General features: G+C 54.5%; 1 long non-coding RNA gene across 1 annotated transcript; it reads left to right on the forward strand.

Moving 5' to 3' along the window:
• Positions 1-10,709: 10,709 nt before the first annotated feature.
• On the forward strand, positions 10,710-20,022 carry LOC308238299. Its single transcript, XR_013959538.1, has 6 exons — positions 10,710-10,860; positions 16,136-16,302; positions 18,100-18,715; positions 18,805-18,853; positions 19,080-19,218; positions 19,618-20,022. It is a non-coding gene; the product is annotated as an uncharacterized lncRNA (long non-coding RNA).
• The last annotated feature ends 1,051 nt before the right edge of the window (positions 20,023-21,073 follow it).

A 21,073-nucleotide genomic window follows, 5' to 3' on the forward strand; every position in this document is an offset into this window, starting at 1 on the left:
CTCAACCAACTGAGCCACACCAGCCAGGACTATAGATTACCTCTAGCAGTCATAAGCCATCTGGCTCTTTTTCCGAACTGCCTTCCTCTACCATAGTGAGCCTTGTAGGGACAGGAAGGGTGGGGCTCTGAACAGCCTGCCCCAGCTAGAAAAGATAACCTTATCTGGCTCAGGAAAGGGAGGGGTGTGTTCAGGAACATTTGCACCTTATCGTTAACTCATTGTATCATCCCATTCATTCAAATGATCCTATCTGCCCAGGATCTACTGAGCACCAAGCCCTGGGAAATGGTGGTGAACAAGATACCAAGGCCTTTCCCTCCCCCAGTCGGATGGGGAAGGCAGATGTGTCTATAGTGGATGGCAACGCAGAGCTGTGGTGGAGCGAGTGTGGGGGCTGTAGGGCGGTGAGAGGAAAGAATGGGCCTGGGAGCCTGGCCAGTGTGGCTCAGTGGTTCAGCGTTGACCCACGAACCAGGAGGTCACGGTTCCCTTCCCAGTCAGGGCACATGCCCGGGTGGTAGGCTCAATCCCCAGTAGGGGGCGTGCAGGAGGCAGCCTATTGATGATTCTCTCATCATTGATGTTTCTCTCTCTCCCCTCCTCTCTCTGAAATTAATAATAATAATAAAAAAAAGAATGGGAGCCGAAACTGGTTTGGCTCAGTGGATAGAGCGTCGGCCTGCGGACTGAAGGGTCCCAGGTTCGATTCCGGTCAAGGCATGTACCTTGGTTGCTGGCACATCCCCAGTGGGAGGTGTGCAGGAGGCAGCTGATCGATGTTTCTCTCTCATCGATGTTTCTAGCTCTCTATCCCTCTCCCTTCCTCTCTGTAAAATATCAATAAAATATATTAAAAAAAAAAAAGAATGGGAGAAGCAGGGAGGCCGATTTTCCTTGGTGTTTGTCTCACTATGGGTTGTATAAGGTGTTGGAAGAGCATTGAAGACATAATGGGGAAAATGGGATTTGGAAACAGTAAGTTGCTAGGTTCAAGCTCTCCTTTTAAAGAATTAAGAAAGTAGCCCCTCACACTTTAGTGTGAATAAAGGGGGAGCATCTCACCTATCGGAGGAAAGCCTTGGGTCCCTGGGAACAAAGCAGGCAATATTTTCTGAATGAACGAACGAACGAATGAACAAATGAATGAGGGAGCCTCCTTGAAATCTGATGGCGGCCTTATTAAGGGCCAGCCGCCGTCAGAGCGAAGAGTGAGGCTGGCAGCCATAAAAAATGGGACCCCAGATGTGTGCTGATGGCTGGAGTGACAGGCAATAAAAAGATGATTTGTCAGGGGCGATTTCGGGAGGGGAGGAAAGAGAGCGTGAAATTATTTTTTATATCTTGCCAGGAGACCAATTTTCCTGGGTTATAAAGGAAAGGGAACTTGAATTATTGATGGGATTTGTCCAGAAGTAAGTGGTAAGCACGGAACACCCATCATCCAGAACACTGCCCTCTGCCAACAGGACTGATCACCGGGGCTGGGCTGTCCATCCCAAACCAGCGTCCCCTTGGCCCAGAGTGGGGAAGGCACTAGCTCAAGGCCACACAGCAAACATGATCCACGCCGCTGCTGCTGCCGCTGCTGCTCCCAGCTCCTCACGCACTCGTGGCACGGAAGTTGCACACACCTGGGTCTGAATCCAGGCTCCTTCCCGAGCTTTCCGGATAGGATGACCTTCGGGGGGCCGCGTTGCCTCAGTTTCCTCATTTCTTCAAGGAGGGGCCGTTGTGAGGGTCAAGGACCCGCAAAGGTGCTGCAAAAATAAGAGGCGACGCCATGTGCGGCTTCTCTGTCTTCGTCTCCACTCTCTCCCTCTCTGGCCCCCTCCACCCGTCTGTCCAGCTCTCTCTCTCGGCCACACGCTCCTCTCACCACGGCCTCACTGGGCACTCCCCCAGGAGCGAAGAAGCTGTGACAATGACGGTGGTGGACACGGTCGAATAAAAGGGGGTGAGAAGTTGAAGATCTCACAGCATCTTGGGTGTGTTTATGAGAGGGAGGGAGTGGGGGAGTGAGGGAAGGAATATGGGGGGGCGGGGAGAGAATAGCTTTTCCTGCGCCCCTTCGAGAAGTGGCTGAGTGGAAGAGCTATTATCACACAAGGACCCAAGCACTGGTGATTACTGTAATCACAGCTCATCGCCACAGCCCTTTGTAGAAAAGAGAAAGAAACAGCTTCTCCACTGAGTGTCTACTTTGCGCTGGGCCCAGGGCCAGGCGCTCACACATCCATTACGCCGGAGCCTTCTTTGCCGCCAGGGGTAAGGCCCATTTACCCACCTCCCTGCTGCCTAACAGCGGAATGAGCAAGAAAGGCCCCCACCTGTCCCCCGCCCCCCCCATCGGGGAGAGAGGGGATGAGTCTTGCACAAACCTGGGCTGTGGGTGGTGAATCCCCAGCCATCCCTACTTCCTGGGCCTCTGTTTACAGTTGCCATCATTACAAGATTAATGGAGGGGAAATATCTCCCAGGTGGGAGGCCCTTCCTTCCCTCGCCAGGTGCTCCTGGATCTGCTCTTGAAGCAACCGGTCAGGGAGGCAGGCCTGGGGTTGAGACAGTTTCCTCCCTCCAGTATCCGGCGGGCAGTCTGTCGTTTGTCAGCGTCTGGGGATCTTCAGCTGCTCCTGGGAGGGGCCCCAGTTTTTAGTTTGAAAGAATCACCCCGCCCCTCTCCTTGAATCAGGCATCCAAAGGGGTTGAAGGGCCCTGATTCCTTCCGGAGGCAAAGACATGAGCCAAGTCTGGCCAATAATAGTCACCTGGGTTGGGCACATGACCCAACTTAAGCCAATGAGAGTCAGCTCTGGAATTTTGGTTGGAACCACCTGGAAAGAGCAGCTCTCCTCGTGCTGGGCTTGCGAAGTGAAAGTCTACCAGTGGTCGGCAAACTCCTTAGTCAACAAGAGCCAAATATCAACAGTACAACGATGGAAATTTCTTTTGAGAGCCACATTTTTTAAACTTAAACTTCTAACGCCACTTCTTCAACATAGACTCGCCCAGGCCGTGGTATTTTGTGGAAGAGCCACACTCAAGGGGTCAAAGAGCCGCATGTGGCTGGCGAGCCGCAGTTTGCCGACCACGGGTAGGGTGTAAGCTTGGGACTTGCCGCCAGAGGCAGTCTGGAAACAGAACCAAGGAGGGAAAAGCAGGGGCCTGAAACAGAAGGAGTCTAACCTTCCTAACACGTGGACACCCACGTGCTTTTTTATCACACGGGCAAACGCATCCTCTCCCCACTTTTTTTTGGGGGGGGGGGCTTAAGACATTTTACGACGGGCTGCTGTTATTTTATATTTTAAAAATGTCCTCCTAGCCAAAACCGGTTTGGCTCAGTGGATAGAGCGTCGGCCTGCGGACTGAAGGGTCCCGGGTTCGGTTCCGGTCAAGGGCATGTACCTTGGTTGCGGGCACATCTCCGGTGGGAGGTGTGCAGGAGGCAGCTGATCGATGTTTCTCTCTCATTGATGTTTCTAACTCTCTATCCCTCTCCCTTCCTCTCTGTAAAATATCAATAAAATATATTTAAAAAAAAAAAATGTCCTCCTACTCCCCTAAACCCACTGAAGAAACCAAGAGCTTACCAGTTCCCCGCCTGCCCACAACTAGGGTCCCTGCTGGTGGCCTTTCCTTCCAGAAGGGTGGGCCCCTCTCCCCTACCCACCCCACCCCCACTGCCCACCCCATAGATCAGACTCTCTTGATCCTTTACCCTTTGACGGCTCTTGGTGTTAGTGGCCGAGATCATTCTCCACCCCTGTCTCAGTTTCCTTTGCTCCAAAAGACATATTCACCCCGTAGCTCAGATGAGAAGACTGAGGCCGAGAATGGCAATTTGATCTGCTCACGTTGGCACAGTGAACAGGGGGCTCCCGAATCTCTCTCCAGGGTTCTTCCTTCTGGTCCCTGTGGGTGACCCTGCCGTGCATGAGACTGATTGCTTTGTTGAGGTTCAGTCAAAATCCTGGCACCAGCTCGCGGAGGTTTCTCAGGCCCATCCTGGCCCCGCCCACCACCAGGCCTTGCAGGTGCATGGGTTGTCTCCCATTCTAAGAAGCCGCCTCCTGAGACTTGTGCTGCACTGCCATCTGGTGGTGACACAAAAATACACCCTGCTGTCAGAACATGATTACCTTCTGGGAACCCAGGAAAGGGGAAGATGAAGATGGGATCCCCCTAGCTGGTGTGGCTCAGTGGTTAAAGCGTCAGCCTACGGACTGAAGGGCCCAGGGTTTGATTTCTGGTGAAGGGCACATGCCCGGGTTGCGGGCTCGATCCCCAGTAGGGGGCGTGCAGGAAGCAGCCGGTCAATGATTCTCATCATTGATGTTTCTACCTCTCTTCCTCTCTGAAATCAATAAAAATATTTTTTTAAAAAGAAAAAAAGGATCAATGGGCCGGTTTCTGGGAAATTAGAGATATGAGATTCGATGAGAGGGCCTGAGATTCCTTCTGTGTTCTGAATTCTTGCCGCAACGGTGTCTCTGTACATCTAGTTTCTTGGCAACTTAGGAAATTAACTGCATTCTCTGTTTCATTGGCTGCCAAGATGCTCAGAGCCACTGTCCACGGGATTATTAGCAGCTGGATAGAGCCATATGGCAGGCATTTGGGACTCCAATCCTGACTCCATATTCCTTCCTCTAGCCCGAACTTTCTGTCTTAGCTGATATTTAGATGCTGAGGACATCTTCATAAACCACAATGAATCCCCTCTTTTTGGAAAAAGAAAAAAAAAGAAGTAGAAAATCCCCTCTTTTGTGGGAACAGGAAGGACAAATCAGGGTCATACCTTCAGAAAGACCTTGCCAACGTTCTGCAAGCCTCCGTTTCCTGTCCTGTAAAATGGGCACACGATTCCCTGCCTTGCAGGGTTTTGTGTGGGTTTCAGGAGATGCTCAGTTAATATAAGTTCCCACCCTATTTCCCATCTCTCCATCCCCCAGGGCTCTTGTCTTGGCTGCTTGCCCCGGGCAGGCTGTAAGGCAAAGGGCATCCAAAGAACAGATCACTTTATCCCCTGCAGGCCCACTGGGTGCTGCTGCTGGAGCCTGGTGCCTGAGCTCAGCCCCTGCCTGCCTCCCGGAGGACTGTTGGCCTTCACTACCCTCCGCCTCCTGACTGCAGGCGCCACAGAGTCCCAGCTGATTTGCAGGGAGCTAGATGCATCTCATAAATAAAGAATGTGCTGTTCCGCAGGGTGGCTGCGGCGTGGCCATGGCCAAGCGGGGGTGGGACGGCTGCATTCGATGAAGCCGCGGGAGGCAGGGAGGACTGCACAGGGGCTCAGGCAGGGGATGATGTAATGGGGCCAGGGTGGGGTGGGGGCTCCATGAGGCCAGGGCCTGGATATAGGCTGTTGGGGCTGAATCTCGATTCAGACACCTTTTAGCTGTGTCCCTTTAGCCTGTTTCCCCATCTGTCAAATGGGGATGATATCAATACCTGGCACCATGGGGCTGTCATAGCTACCAGGTGTACCGGTTAATAATGCAGATTTTTTTCAATAGAGGGAGTTACACGTATGTTGATATAGATGCGATTTGATATGTATGCTATTTTGTTGTATTGCTCCTTCAGATGACCACTGGTTCCGATCGATGGCACACGCACTTTCTGAGCAGCACTTCAAGATGTACGAGGAAGTGGAAAATTGGGTCTCTGAATGGTCTGTCTCAAAACAAGGAAAGTTCTATTGGGACGGTATCCACAAATTACCTGAAAGATGGGGAAATGTGTAGCTAGCGATGGACATTACTTTGAATAAAGCACTTTTGGGTGGTTTTTTTTTTTTGAAATTATCATGTTTTCTTTGATGACAAAAATCCACATTTTTAACCAGTTAAAAGGTAATCTGCATTTTTAACCGGTATCCGCATTTTTAACCGGTTATAAGTAGCTGTTAGCCGGTTAAAAATGTGGATACCGGTTAAAAATGGGCACATTGGAACAGGGCTGTGGGCAAGGGAGGGTGAGGTCAGCTCTGCCTTTGGAGCATCTCCTGGCCTGGGTGGGGACCAGATTGGAAGGCCTGGAGTGGAAGCGGAGGTCCCAGTAGGGGGTGATGAGATAGAAGCTACGGTGGCGATTGGTGGGGTAAGGATGGCTTGGGGACATGTTCAAGAGGGGGTACATTCATGGGCTGGGGTGAGGGAGAGAGAGGGGAGGATGACCCATGGGGGGGGGGGGTTGTGCATCTTTGTAGAGTCTGCTGCAGGCGTCTGTCCCCACCCCAAGTCCCCATCCCCTCCCCTCCCCCGCCCCCTCGCTCTGCCAGCATCTGAAACCTGAATTCACAGGAGAGATGAGGCGGGAGGCCCGGGCGGGGGATGCCCGTGCTGGCGGCTGCACCTGCCGGGGCGGCTGGAGGCCCGGCAGCAGGTGCAGGGCGGTCTGGAGGGGGCTGCGTGCAGATGGACAGATGGATAATGGGACGGGGTGGATGAGAGCGACACACGCTCTGCCTCCTTCTCTGTTGTCTGGACACAAAAGCTGAGACAAAGCAGCAGCGGGGACGCAGGCGGCGGGCACGTAGCACACACAAGCTGGAGACAAAGGACGGGGCCGAGGCAGGCACCGCAGAGCACGGGGTGCGGCAGGCTGGCTCCCGTGACCTCCAGCGAGGCCTGCTTGTCTCTAAGCTGTGATCGGGGCACCGTAAATGGAGAGGTTGGGGGGCACCGGTGGGCCCCAAACCTCGCCAGTCCCACTCCACAAAGTTGAGGGTATTGCTTTTAGATCCTGGGGATGGAGACCAGTTTGTTTTCTTTAATTTTTTAATAAAGAATTCTTTATTCCAATACATTTATTTATTTGAAATATTTTTAATATATTTTTTAATTGATTTCAGAGAGGAAGGGAGAGGGAGAGAGAAATACCATTGATGAGAGAGAATCATTGATTGGCTGCCTCCTGCAAGCCCCCTCCTGGGGACAGGGCCCGCAACCTGGGCATGTGCCCTTGACCAGAATCGAACCTGGAACCCTTCAGTCCGCAGGCTGACGCTCTATCCACTGAGCCACACCGGCTAGGGCTGGAGACCAGGTTTGATGATAAAGAAAGTGACTGTACCTGGGTTGCAGGTTCGATCCCTGGCCCCTGGTCTGGGACCGTGGGGGAGGCAACCGATCAAGGTGTCTCTCTCACGTGGATGTTTCTCTCTCTTTCTCTCTCTCTTCTCTCTGCCTCCCTCTTCCCTTCCTTCCACTCTGTCTAAAGAAATCAATGGGAAAATATCCTTGGATGAGGATTAACAAACAAAAAGAGTGGGTGTGTGAGTACCCCTGTGTCCTTGACCTCACAACTCAGGTGTGTCACACGCAGGACCACAGCAGGACAGCCCTGGTTGCCCACCCGACGTGCTCCTTGTTGTGGCCTGAACTGTGTCCCTCTGAAATTCACATGTCGAAGCCCACACTCCCCACGGTGCCTGGACTTGGCGATAGGGGTCGTTAAGATTCAATGGGGTCATAGGGTGGGCCGTACCCCATAGAATTGGGGCCCTAAGGAGAAGGGGAAGAGACCCCAGGGGTGTGCACCTAGAGGGGCCACATGAGGACAGTGAGAAGGTGGCCGTCTGCAAGACAAGCAGAGAGGCCTCAGGAGAAACCAACCCTACTGGCACCTTAACCTTGGACTTCCAGCCTCCAGAACTGTGAGAAAATAAGTTCCTGTGAGGCCACCCAGTCTGACCAATACATTCATTACTGCACCTGCTCTGGTTTCTTCTCTTCCCCGTCTTGCTGCTCTCCTCCGTCACCAATGCCTCCTGGGATCACGTCCCAGATAAACGACGTGCACTTGGATCCTTGTCTCGGGCTCTGCATCTGGGAGGATGGAGGCTAGTTTTCCTGCCCGAGCCTTATCCAGCGGGACTGCTGGCCTTCACACATGAAGGCAGCCTCTGGGGGCAGGGCAGAGGTAAGACTCTGGAGAACACTAGACTGTGCTCATCCATGGCCATGATCTTGAACCAGTGGTGTCCCTCCTGGACTGAGGGCGATGGGACAGGCACCAGAGTGACCCCCGCAAGGGGGCAGGGTCATTGTCCAGAGCTGTGCATCTCTCCCAGGGGAAGGGAGGGGGAGCGTGAATGCAGACAGGTGTTTAGAACTCCCGAGCGAGCGCACGTTCTGGAAGCAGCCAGAGCTGGTTTTGAATCTCAGCTTCCCCACGTCCTAGCTGAATGAATGAACGTGGATAAGTCACTTCCCCTCTCTGAGCCTCACGTTCCTTATCTGTCAGCTAGAGGTGATATCGGCACTTCCCAGAGGGTGTATGTGGGCCCTTGAGTGTCAAGTAAGGGTCAGGGGTCAAGTTCATCACATCTGAAGGTGGTTACAGGGGAATTTTGTAGTTACTGGAAATTGTTGAAATGCATATATTTTTTTTGGGGGGGGGCTGAGGGGGAGCCACATGAAATGCCGTTCTCCTTGGTTGTAGAGATACCTGACTGCAGGGAGCCCCACTCTCACCCTGGTGAGGGATGGCTGCCTGGTTGAGTCAGAATGACAGGTTTTATCTGGTGAAACTATCTCAGGAAACAGCTGCCAAGGAGCTCCCCTGATGGCCCGATGGGTGCACAGTCTCCGTTAATAGCATGGCTGGAGGGCAGGCAAGAGCTGGCTTTGCCCAGAGCCCTTCCACAGGGGCCACAGCAGATGTGGGCAGAGAGGTGGCACTAGGGGTGTGTGTGTGTGTGTGTGTGTGTGTGTGTGTGTGTGTGTGTGTGTGTGACTAGCTGAGGTGACAAGGAGAAAAAGCCCACCCTGCCACTCCTCTAGAACCCCTTCCCTAGGCTCATCGGGGAGTATAAAAAGAAGAGAGGCCCTGGCGGGTTTCTCAGTGGTTAGAGCATCGGCCCACAGTCCAAAAGGTCTCGGGTTCCATTCTGGTCAAGGGCACGTACCTTGGTTGCAGGTTCCCCAGCCCTGGTGGGGGAGCGTGCAGGAGGCAACCAATTGATGTCTCTCTCTCACATCAATGTTTCTCTCTCTCCCTCCTGTCCATTCTCTATAGAAATCAATGGAAAACATATCCTCAGGTGAGGATTAAAAGAAAAGAGGCACAGAGAGGCATATACCCCCAGAATGGAAAAGAGGGACTCGAACGAATCCTTGTACACGCATGTCTGCAGTAGCATCAGTCACAGCAGCCAGAAGGCTGAAGCAGCCCAGATGCCCATCCATCAGTGGAGGAATGGATGAGGAAAGTGTGCTCTGTCCGTTATGATGGGCTGTGATCCCGCCATGAGAAGGAATGCAGTATGGTCACGGGCTCCAGCGCGGAGAAACCTCCAGAACATTATGCTGAGCGAAATAAGCCAGCACCAAGAGGACAACGATGGTGTGATTCCATTGACATGAAATAAGCAGAACAGGTAGATCCACAGGGACGGGAAGCAGATTTGTGGCTGCCAGGGGCTGGGGGAGGGGTGAATGGGGAGTAACTAACTGCCTAGTGGGTGTGGGGTGTTATTTTGGGGTGATGAAAATGTTGTGGAACTCGATAGAGGTGGTGATTACACAACACCACGAATATTCTAAATGCCACTGAATTGTTCACTTTGAATGGTTAGTTTTATTTGATGTGAAGTTCACCTAAAAAAACAACCCCCCCTACCCCCAAATCAGAGCTCAGTGGCTCCCAGGGAGCTGATGACAGAGTTGCAACGTGGGCCCTGGCCTCTGGGCCACCTGCAGTTTTCCAGGGGCGGCTTTAGGGCTAAAGACACCTGGGTCCCCTCTCCTGAACGTGTCCCCGGGTCAGAATTCCCCCTGGAAACTTGGGTTGCTGGGTGGTGGGTGTCATGAGCCAAAGACCTTTTGCTTGCGGATCCTTGAAGCTGTGGTGTCTCACGGGAACAGGTGAGGTCACCACCCGGTCCAGCTGAAAGAGGCAAACTTTATTCTGAAGTGGACCTTCAGGCGGATGGTGCCTCCTCCCGTTGCCATGACAACCAACACTCCGCCCGCCAGGGGTTGTGGGCTCGATCCCCAGTGTGGGGCATGCTGGAGGCAGCTGATGAATGATTCTCGCTCATCATTGATGTTTCTGTCTCTTTCTCCCTCTCCCTTCCTCTTTGAAATAAAATAAAATAAAAATAAAAATAAATAAATAAATAAATAAAGACAAAATCTATATAAGTTAGGCTAAGCGATGTGGTGGCAAGAACATGGGTGGGAAGACTCAGACGTAGGTTCAAATCTTGACTCCACCATAAGCACTTGGCCATCTAGCGGGGTTAATTGAGAGGCATACACTGAGGCTGTGCGGGTTAAGCTGCCGGTACTCCAGGACCGGTCCTCATACTGGGGTTCTGCTCCCCGGGTCCGGGGTCGCACACCGCACGTGCCCCTCTCCATCCATTCGCTCTGCGCTCCCGGGCCGAGTCCAGCTGGGTACACGTTGCCATGGCAGCGCCTCGGGGCCGGGATGCTGGAGGCAGAGCTCGCTGCTGCGGGGCTGGTCCCTTTGTGCGGTGGGGAGTGGCGGTGTGCTCCCCCTCACTGTGGGCTGCATCCTGCCTCCCGGGTCCAGACCTCCGGGAGGAGGTAGAGGGGAGGGTGTGGTGTGGCAGGGCGCGGGGAGTGGGGGAAGGAAGGCCGGGGCGAGAGCCGGGGGTGGGGCGCCTCCGCCTGCCAGGCGCTCCCGCATTGAAATTTCTCGGGCTCTGCAGCAGCTACAAAGACGACGCCGGCTGCGCTCGGGGGACCGGAGGGAGGGAGGCTGCGGACGAGTGCGGGGAGGAGTTTGCGAGGGGAGGCGCTTGCAGGGGCTCCCCCAGTTCTGCGCTGGGAGCCCGGGCACAAAGAGCCCTCTGCACTCGCGCCGCAGAACTGCCGACCCGAGGTAAGCCGCCGCCCCATCCTCACGGCCACCCCTCCCCAAGCATCCTCGTCCCCGCGCCGGGAACAGCTTAATTCCCCGAGGGTAGGTCCCAGAGTCCCAGGCAGGGGTCAGGGGGTGGCAAACGCGCCTGAAGTGCCCCGATTTGATGGATGAAGAGACTCTCTCTCCAGCCTGAGGTTGTCAAATGCAGCTGAGACACCGGCTTGGGTGGGGCGCGGGGAAGGAAAACGGAAGGATGCGCTGGGAGTCCAGTGAGGGTGGGGAACAAAGACCCTCCCCACCCTCCTACCAGACGGACACGAGGGGACCCCAGACCTTGTCGGCTCACCAGGTTCGCCGTTAACTGGCCAGGTGTTGGACAGAGCCCAATGGTCTCAGAACTGGGGGTGTGGACGGGTTGGCGGAGCGGGGTCCTGGAGCCCCCCTTCCTCACAGAGACACCTCTCCCCGCTGGCGCCTGCCAATGCTCCACTCTGGGACTCAAATCCCTGATGTCCAGCGTCCCGTGTGCGGCTCCCAAGGGGTGGACAGGACCAGAAAACCACCTTCGTTGAGAATAATGGCATCGATAATGGTAATAACACATCGGTTCATGCAGAGCTTGCTCTGTGCCAGCCACATGCGCGGTGCTTTGCACGCGTGACCACAACAGTCCCGCGAGGTGGTAAGAACCCCATTTTAAGGATGAGAACACTGAGATCCAGAGGGGGTGAGGGACGCGTCCAAGGTCACACAGCCAGTGATTTTGAATACAGATACGTCGGACCCTAAAGCCCAGATTACACCCCCAAACGGGACCAAGAAGACCCCAGAGCGCACCAGCTCCCTCCCCATCTCTCCTCTCCAATACATTCTGTCTAGAGAGGCTGGGAACTGGGCAGGGAGGGGCCAGACCTCTCCTCTCCCCCGGCGGAGGGCCCTGGGCTAGAGAAATGGCCTGTTAGTCTGTGCAGGGGGAGGCCCCGGGAGCCTGGATTCCCCACCCTCATCCCAGGCTCCAGACCGGTGGCTGCCGCGCGCCGGGAATCGCTGGCGCGCACACCCCACTGCGGTGCCGCCGCGGGGAAAACACCCCCACCTGCTGCTGGCGGAAGCGGGGAGGGTGGGGAGAGAAAGGCGGGATAAAGTGCGGGAAGCCGCTTTGTTTTTCTCCAGCCTCAGCCAGTCCACTGCCCAGGGGCGCACGGCTTGACTTTCCAAAGCGCATTCCCATTTGGGAGCGCCTGGGGGCTTGGCGACGCTGGGCCTGGGGTGGGGGCTGGGGGCCTGGGGTGGGGGCCGGGGGCCGGGGGTCGGGGGTCGGGGATGAGTAACTCACTCCACTTGAGGAACCGGGAAACCTGAGGACCGCGGCGCTCAGACTTCAGGGGCGGTGCTCCCAGGACGCAGGCGTCCGGGCCACGTGGCCAGGGGATGAGTCAGCAGGCCTGGGTGGGGCTGGGCCTCTGAGTGTGTGCTCAGACCCCCGCCTCCAGCTCCTCGTGCAGGTGGTCAGGACAGTACCCCCACCCCTCCCCTCCCCCCTCGCCCAGAACCCCAGTACAGAATGGTTTCCTCCAGGACGCTTTGCCAGCACCAAGCTTTGCGTGGCCTTGAACTCCTCCCATGCTCAGTGTAGTTAATTTCATGTTGAAAGAATTTTAAGGGTGGCATCCCCTCTGCCCGTAAGGCCCACGTGTTTTACGATTCAGTGACCCTGGGCATTGAGAAAGATTTGGAAACCTTCCTGAAGCTTCTGTCGCCCTGAGCCTGCCCCGCTCAGCCCGTTATGCCAGGAGCTTCCCTATTTTCTCTGCACTCCCTCAAGCTATGCCTGCTTCGAAAATGAGAATTTTACAATGGTTGGTGATGTTTGCGAATTTCCTAAGTTTAGTAAAATGCGTGATAATTGGAGGAGATTTAGGGCAGTGGTCGGCAAACTGCGGCTCGCGAGCTGCCGTTTGCCGCTCTGTTGACCAATGAGTTTGCTGACCACTAATTTAGGGGAAAGGGGAAGAAAACTCCGTAGTTTCATCACCCAAGAATAACTTCTGTACCACCATTTTCATCCGGCACCCATTTCTGTTACTAATTGAAGCTGTGCCACCATATGCTGCTTTAACAGGTCACATGGCATGAGTTTCTCCATGGTTTTACCCGCATTGTAAGAGGACTGGTGTTTCATGAAGCAAACATGCTCACTCTACTCAGCTCCCTATTGTGGGACCTGCCAGTTTTTTTTTTTTGTTTGTTTTGTTTTGTTTTAATATATTTTATTGATTTTTTACAGAGAGGAAGGGAGAGGGATAGAGAGTTAGAAACATCGATGAGAAACATCGATCAGCTGCCTCCTGCACACCCACTACCGGGCATGTGCCCGCAACCAAGGTACATGCCCTTGACCGGAATTGAACCTGGGACCCTTCAGTCCGCAGGCCGATGCTCTATCCACTGAGCCAAACCGGCTAGGGCTGTTTTTTGTTTTTTTTACTCCTTCATTTTTAAGTTCTTTTCTCTGGCCCTTTCTCTCCACGCTTCCACCAGAGCAGGATTATGCCCTGAACTGATCACTCATGGAGGCAGTGCGGTGTGGTGGGAAGAGGAAGGACTGAGAGCCACACTATCCTCTCCACCCACCCGCTGTGTCAGCCTCAGCAAGGAGGTCATTTCCCCTCTTGGAGCCTCAGTCTCCTTCTCTGTAAAGTGGGAATCAGAGTCCCCACTTTAAAAAGCTGCTGTGTCCTCGCCGGTTTGGCTCAGTGGATAGAGCGTCGGCCTGCGGACTGAAGGGTCCCCGGTTCGATTCCAGTCAAGGGCACATGCCCGGATTTCGGGCTGGATCCCCAGTGAGGGGCCTCCAGGAGGCAGCTGATCAGTGATTCTCTGTCATCACTGATGTTTCTCCCTCTCTCTCTCTCTCTCTCTCTCTCCTCTCTCTCCCTTCCTCTCTGAAATCAGTATAAACATATTAAAAAAAATAAAAAGCCGTTGTGAGGTTATGAACCAGTGTGTGTGTAAAATGCCTGACACCCAGTAGTTGCTTAATACAGACATTGCTGCTATAGTGCACCCACTGTGTTCAGGCTGAGCTCACTTACTCAGCCCCCAGTCTTGTATAGATACTTAGTTATTTGCTTTTCTTTGCATTGGGCGGTTGGTTCTTGGGGCGACCCTGGGGCTGTTTGGGTGTGTGTTTCTGGAGGGGGGGGGGCATTGTGCAGGTTCAATGGGCTGGTGAATAACTTACAGCAGAGTCCTTTGTCCCCCGGGCGTCCTTCCTCTGTGTCTGCAGCCTAGCTCATCTGTCAGCTGGGGCTCTGAACAATAGCCAGAGATAATCAGGGGCAGAGGCAAAGGCCGGCCGAGGGTGACATCTGTCTCCCCAGCCCTCTGTCGCTGATTGGATCGGATGCGGCAGGTGTCTTTTTCTTTTTTGTGGTGCCCCTCGGAAGGCTGCCCAATGAGTCCTGAAGGGGAGGGAGGGGCTGTTGTGTGCAGGGGTGTGGAGCAGATCATTCACGGGAACCAACACTAGCTCCCATTTAGTAACCATTTGCCACGGTTCCGGCTGGACCCTGCCTCATGGAGGCCCCATGATGAGCCTGGGAGTTGGGCAGGACAGATGAGAAGCGAAGGCTCAGAGAGGTGAAGTGACTGGCTCAGAGTCACACAGCACGTTGGCTGTAGAGTCAGGATTTGAACTTGAATCTAGTATAGCTCGGAACCGTGTGTTTGTCACTACTGCACGACAATAGCACCTCTCCTAAAAGTGAACTCAGTTGCCTCAAATTCATAGAAGCAATTAGAGTAAACGGATCCGAGATGGTTTGGCAATCGCGGTCCAGTTTCTTCACAGTAATAGTAATGCTGACGCCCACAGTGTCTGCCATGTACGCATCCCTTCCCCAAGCCTTTTCTCATTTAAGCCCCCCGCCCCAACCCCCTACATTTGAATGGAAGCCTTCTGCCCCTTTGGGGATCAACAGGCCTGTTTACAATCCACTGGCACCATTTTCTCCCTGGGTGATCTAGGAGCAAGGCACTTTACCCCGAGCCTCAGTTTCCTCATCTGTAAAATGGGACAATGAAATGCAACTCTTGTTTTGTCAGATAGATAAAGGTGCCCCCAATTAGTATCTGTCCTCAGGAAATGTTAAGTTTCCTTTCCTTTCCCTCCTTCTTGCTTTTCTCTTTTCTCTCCTCCCACACAGCCCAGAGGTTCCCTTGTGTGAGGGGGGTTTGAATTCTGAAGCCCCTCTCTTGGGTTTGTTGTTTGATTTGTCCAGAAAAGCACATTCCGCTCCTCCGAAGCCACGATCCCCCTCAGCCAGTCTCCTGCGCGGCGCCACCCCCCGCCCCGCCCCCGCTCAGCCTGTTATTCCCAGGAGCTCCCCTCATTTCTCGGCACTCACTCAGGCAAAGCAATTTAGGCCAGCTTCTCCCGGGCGCTTCCCATCTCCTGACAGCTATGTTATCGCAGAGTCAGGAAAAACTAAAGTGCAACCGAAGGCATGTTTTCCTGGCCGCCGTTCATTCATGACCAGGGATGGAGCGCAGAGCTCAGGGGGGAAATGGATGGCCCCTGGGTGGGGTCAGTGGGCCGTGTGGACGAGGGAGGTTTCACAGAAGGCAAGCGGATAGATAATACTCATCGTCCCATTTAGTCTTCACAACGGCCTTGGGAGGCCGGCACTGATTGTCCCAGGTGCTGGGTAAGAAGCCAGGCCCAGATGGGTGATGCGCCCGCTCAGGGGGCAGAGCAGGGCAGGGATCCATGCAGTAAAGTCCTATTTTTCCAGGGCATTAGTTTGTTTGTTTTTTTAAATATATTTTTATTGATTTTTTACAGAGAGGAAGGGATTTCCAGGGCATTAGGATGCTCTGATTGGCACTGGCCTCACCAAGATACCTGTCAATTTCCTGCTTGACTTCTTTTTAAAAATATATCTTTTTATTGATTTCAGAGAGGAAGGGAGAGAGAGAGATAAACATCAACAATGAGAGAGAATCATGGATCGACTGCCTCTTGCACACTCCCACACTGGGGATGGAGCCCGCAAGCCGGGCATGTGCCCTGACCGGGAGTCGAACCCGTGACCTCCTGGTTCATAGGTCGACGCTCAACCACTGAGCCACGTCAGCCAGATCGGTTTCCTGTTTGACTTCTGACCTGCATCCAAAGAGATCAGTTTGTGGCATAGGCAGTGATTTCAGACGAGGACCCCTGGCATCTATTCTCCAACGTGCCCACGGGTACCTGTGTATTCCCACACCCCCCCCTCTCTCTTGATGACAGGAGATCCAGACATGTCACAAGGCCACCACAGCCCTCACAGCATCAAAGAAGTAACCAAGGTGACCTTTCCTTTCTGTGCACCCACGGGACGGTAGAGACCAGCGTCAGGCCATGCACCCAGCAGGTCCACCATGAGATCCATATGCGCTGAGACCGGACTCTCAGAGGTAGGAGGGACCCCTAGGATTCTCTGGCATCCAGTCCTTCCATCAAAGCTTTCCTCACGGCGCACCTGACCTTGGCCTCAAGTGGGTGGGGTGTGGCTCATGGGGGCCAATGGGAGTTGAGATGCTGGGGCCTGGGCCCCCCACCAGGTCTCTGTATGGCCTTTCATCCAGAGGTGCTTGTCCTCTGTCAACACATCTAAACAAAAACTTTATTGAGGCATAATTTACATACAATGACACGCACCCATTTAAAGCATACATTTCAATGTGTTTTGATAAATGTATACACAATCAAGAGAGAAAACATTTGATCACCCTAAAGTGTCCCCCTGTCCATCCCCTTCCAGCCCCAGTCACAGGAAGCCACTGATTGGCTTTCTATGCCTCGAGATCAGAGTATTAATTCAAAAGTGCCGCTAATATGGAAACTTCTGTGTCCGGGTTCTTTGTTGCTCATCGTAATGTGTTTGAGGTTTGTACTTGTTTTTGCATGCGTCAGAAGTCCTATCCTTCTTTGTCTAACTTCGTGGAGGCATCATTGAAGTATCATATAATGCACCCATTTCTTTTTTTTAAAAAATATATTTCTTTATTGATTTCAGAGAGGAAGGGAGAGGGATAGAGAGATAGAAACATCAATGATGAGAGAGAATCATTGATTGGCTGCCTCCTGCACACCCCCTGTTGGGGATCGAGCCCACAACCCGGGCATGTGCCCTTGGCCGGAATCGAACCTGGGACCCTTCAGTTCGCAGGCCGACGCTCTATCCACTGAGCCAAACCGGCCAGGGCATAATGCACCCATTTCAAGTGCACGATTCAATGACTCCCCAGCACCGGAAATCAGTTTTAGAGCATTTCCTCTGCTCCAAGGAGACCCCTCACACCCACTTCCTGTTCATCTCCATCCCACCCCTAATCCCAGGCAACCACGGACCTCCTTACTGTCTCCATGTTTGCCTTCTGTGGACATTTCATATACATGGGACCGCCAGGCAAGTGGCCCTGGAGCTGCTTCTTTTACTCAGTATCATGTTTTTGAGGTTCATCCATGCTGTAGTGTGTATCAACAGTTCGTCCCTTTTTACTGCTGAGTATGTTTCATGATAGGAGTGTACTACGGTTGGTTTATCCAACCACCAAGATGGGGTTTGAATTAGGTCTGTGTTTCCTAACTGGGTATATACAGTGCCCCCCCGCCACCCCCCTACCCCTGCTCCCCGGCCCCAAGAGGGTGTATATGCCACAGGAAAAATATGGTCTGTTCTTCTGGGACATCAGAATTCCACAAAGTTTTACTGCAAGTTTAAAAATCACTAACTGGTGAAAGTAATTTTTTAAAATGTATTTTATTTTTTTATTGATTTTAAAGAGGAAGGGAGAGGGAGAGAGAGATAGAAACATCAATGAGAGAGAACCATGGATCGGCTGCCTCCTGCACGCCCCCTACTGGGGCTCAAGCCCAAACCCGGGCATGTGCCCTGACCGGGAATTGAACCTCGACCTGCTGGTTCATGGGCCAATACTCAACCACTGAGCCACACGGGCCGGGCTTGGCAAACGTATTTTTGGAACACTTCTTGTGTGCCAGGCACTGGCTAAACCTGAGGATTAACTGTGAGTCATATATTGGATACGTGGGGTTGGGGCCATAGTCACCCATGTTTGTCTGACCTCAAAGCCTTCCTCTCTACCCTCCTAGTCAGCTGTCGGCTTAACCTAGGAGCTAAAGTTGCCCTTGAAAATGCTACTGCCTTATTGAGGTCCCACGATGCTCCTTCGAGGGTCTCTTTACAGAGCGCATCCAGTTTCTGGGGCAGAAGTGAGAGGAGGGGACGTCTGAGAGCTCCTGACGGTCAAGACCACGCAGGAAGCAGCCTTGCAGATAAGTATTCAAGCTGACCGGCCCGCAGCCTACCAGCCTGCCCTGTGCTGGTCTGGGCAGGGAAGTGTAGTAACCGGGATCCCCAGGTGGGAGGGGAGATTGGTGATGTAGCTCATTCACTTTCCACCCTCGGTGCCACAAAGAAGGCGCTGGTCCCCACTTTCTGGGGCCCCGCAATGGGTCATTTTCACCCCCCACTTTTGGCCTCGAAGCAAGTATTTTATAAACGTCACCATCAGGAAGTTCTGAGGAGCTGCGTTAGTTATTTCATCTCGAGAGTACCGAGGAGCTGGAGTCAGGAGGAGGGAGGGGACTCCCGGTGGCCGGCCTGGCCCCTTTCACTCCTGGCCCTTCGTCATCAGGTTGATAAAACTCGGCCAGGGCTCCTCTGGATGGCAGTCACTTGGGGACCTCAGCACCCCGCCTGGAGGGCACTTTCTTCTCAGGGCAGGGGGCTCAGTACCGCTGCCCCACGTCCTGGACCCGTGCCCACTCCCGCTGCTGACAGCAAGCTCTGAAAACATGCTGGTTAGTGGAGAGTCCTGCCCAGCCCGGGCCCGGGGAGCGGCCAGGCTGCGGTTTTCTCCTGCAGTGTGGTTGGCTCTTCTGTCTTCCAGGATGGGCCTGTGGGGGTCCACGTGGGAGCCGGGAGCTGGGTGCTGCCGGGTAAGTCTGGGTAGGCTTGGGATTGAGAAGGTCCATGGAATTTATTTCATGGGGGGGGGGCGGGATTCTTCCCTCCCCCCAAACCCTCCCCAGGTCTGGGCCTGGCCGGACACTGGAGCTCATGGGAGCCAGGGGGCTGGAGGCTTGTTCTGTGTGGTCTTGGTGGGGTCGGCGGGGGGGGGGGGGGGTGTTGATGGCCGAGATTTCAGCACCTTCCTTCATTCAGCACAAACACGGACCGAGCCCTCCTCCCAGCCTGAGGATCCGGAGGGAACCCCAGGGCGTGGTCCTGCCCTCTCACATCATCACGGAACCATGTGGCTGATCACAGGCTCAGCAAGGGAGTGAGCTCCCCGTCCTGGGAGGTATGCATGTGTGTGGAGAGGGGTGTATTTTGGGAGGGGGCTGCAGAGGTCTCCTTGGAGGGAATGTTGTGGAAGGAACCCAGCCAGCCTCCCAAGGACTCCGAGGCCCTTCCTGCCCACCGGGACCCTTGCTCCTTCTCTCATGATGCCCACGGGCTGGCTCTGGGCTCCCCTTATTGCTTCTTCATCCTCCGAGCTGGCCCTCTCAAGGCGGGGCATCCACAGCTCTCATCACTTCCTGTTCCTAGTAGTGTTCGGAGCCTCCACCGCACCCTGTCTAGGTGTTGGGGGCACAGGAGGGCATCCGCCCTCAGATGGGGGGTAAGGTTGGGAGGCTGGGGGGCTGGGAGGCTGGGGATGGAGGCTGTGTCCTTATCCTCTTGATCATGCCTTCCCCAGGTGGCTCCGCACGCTCAGGACTCCGGCCTGGTCTTGTCTTTGGAGCCTGGGGGACCTGGCCGCAGGGACACGGGGAGCAGCCTTCGGCGGTTTTCTGGAAGCCTGGACAATTCTCCCAAGACCTTATTCTTCCCACCTCCTGGGATGCAGGCTCTCGTGGATGGATAACGGGCCCCCTGGTGGAGGGTCAGCGAAATCAGCACCTGGCTAGGGAGGCCAGCTCGAGGGTGTAAGGGCAGTCCGGCAGCCCACCGTCCCCTTCTGGGCCTTGGCCTGGAGGTCACTTCCTGACCTTGGGCAGACTTGGCTCCTCCTTGAATCTCGGATGGTGCTCAGAGGGAGCTTGGCCGGGGCAGAGGCCGTGACTGCACCCTCCCCAAGACCGGGTCCCAGGGACCCTACCGAATGGGGGGTGGGTGGGACATGGGATGGGAGTGGGGAGGAGCTGCCAGTGGGAGGGAGGGCAGGCGAGGCTCAGTGGGTGCTGTCGCTGGCGTCTGTCTCGCCATTTGCCTTGTGAGTGATTCTCATTTTGGGGCCGCTTTTTGGATGGGGATTTTCTGCGCATCTCCTCTTTCTGGGAGGAGGCAGTCAGGGTCTGGAAGGAGCCTGGGCCTTCTCCCCATGTTATGGGCTCCTGGAGGGGCAGCTGGTGGTGGGGGGTGGGGGGGTCGGGGTGGGGGAGGAGATAGCAATTGGTGTGCTCTCCTGAAAGGAAAGGGCTTGTTTCCAAGAGAGGAGGAGACCTAGGCCAGGGGACTCGCCGGAAGGAAGGAGCCGGACACTGGGCCTCGTTCCCACCACCCAAAGGGAACGGGCCGGATCTCAGACCCCTGCTCCTTGTAACAATGCTCGATTCTGCCATTGGGGGCAAAGGCAGGCAGGGCAGGCCCCACGCAGGCAGGCCCAGGTTCACTTCCTGCCCACCTCCCACTCCCCATCCATTCCAGCCGCTCCCGGAGGGGCTGGTCCCAGTGCGTGCAGGAGAGCTGCCAGGGGACTCTCTTAGGCAAGTTGAAAGCTAGACCTTGTTTCCCCAGGGTGGGCGGGGCCTGTGTCAGTCAACTCGAGCGGCCAGGGCAGATGGGATGCACCCATGTATCTCCTCACAGTTCTGAAGCTGGAAGTCCATCCGGGTGCCAGGGCTGGTTTCTCCGGCGGCCTCTCTCCTCTGCTTGCAGACGGCCACCTTCTTGGTGTCCTCACATGGCCTTTTCTCTGGTCACATACCTGGGGGGTGCGGGTGGAGAGGGATAAATCTGGTGTCTCTTCCTCTTTTCATAAGGACACCAGTCCTATCTGGTTAGGGCTGCCCCCCCTTATGACCTCATTTAACCTGAATTACCTCTTTAAGGCCCCATCTCCAAATAGAGTCACATTGGGGGTTATGGCTTAGACCTTTGGTTTTGGGGAGGGACACAGTGTAGTCTGTAATAGGGAGCCACCTCCTCTTTAC

The sequence above is a fragment of the Plecotus auritus genome (assembly GCF_963455305.1).
Source record: "Plecotus auritus genome assembly, chromosome: 13".
Lineage (NCBI taxonomy): Eukaryota > Metazoa > Chordata > Mammalia > Chiroptera > Vespertilionidae > Plecotus > Plecotus auritus.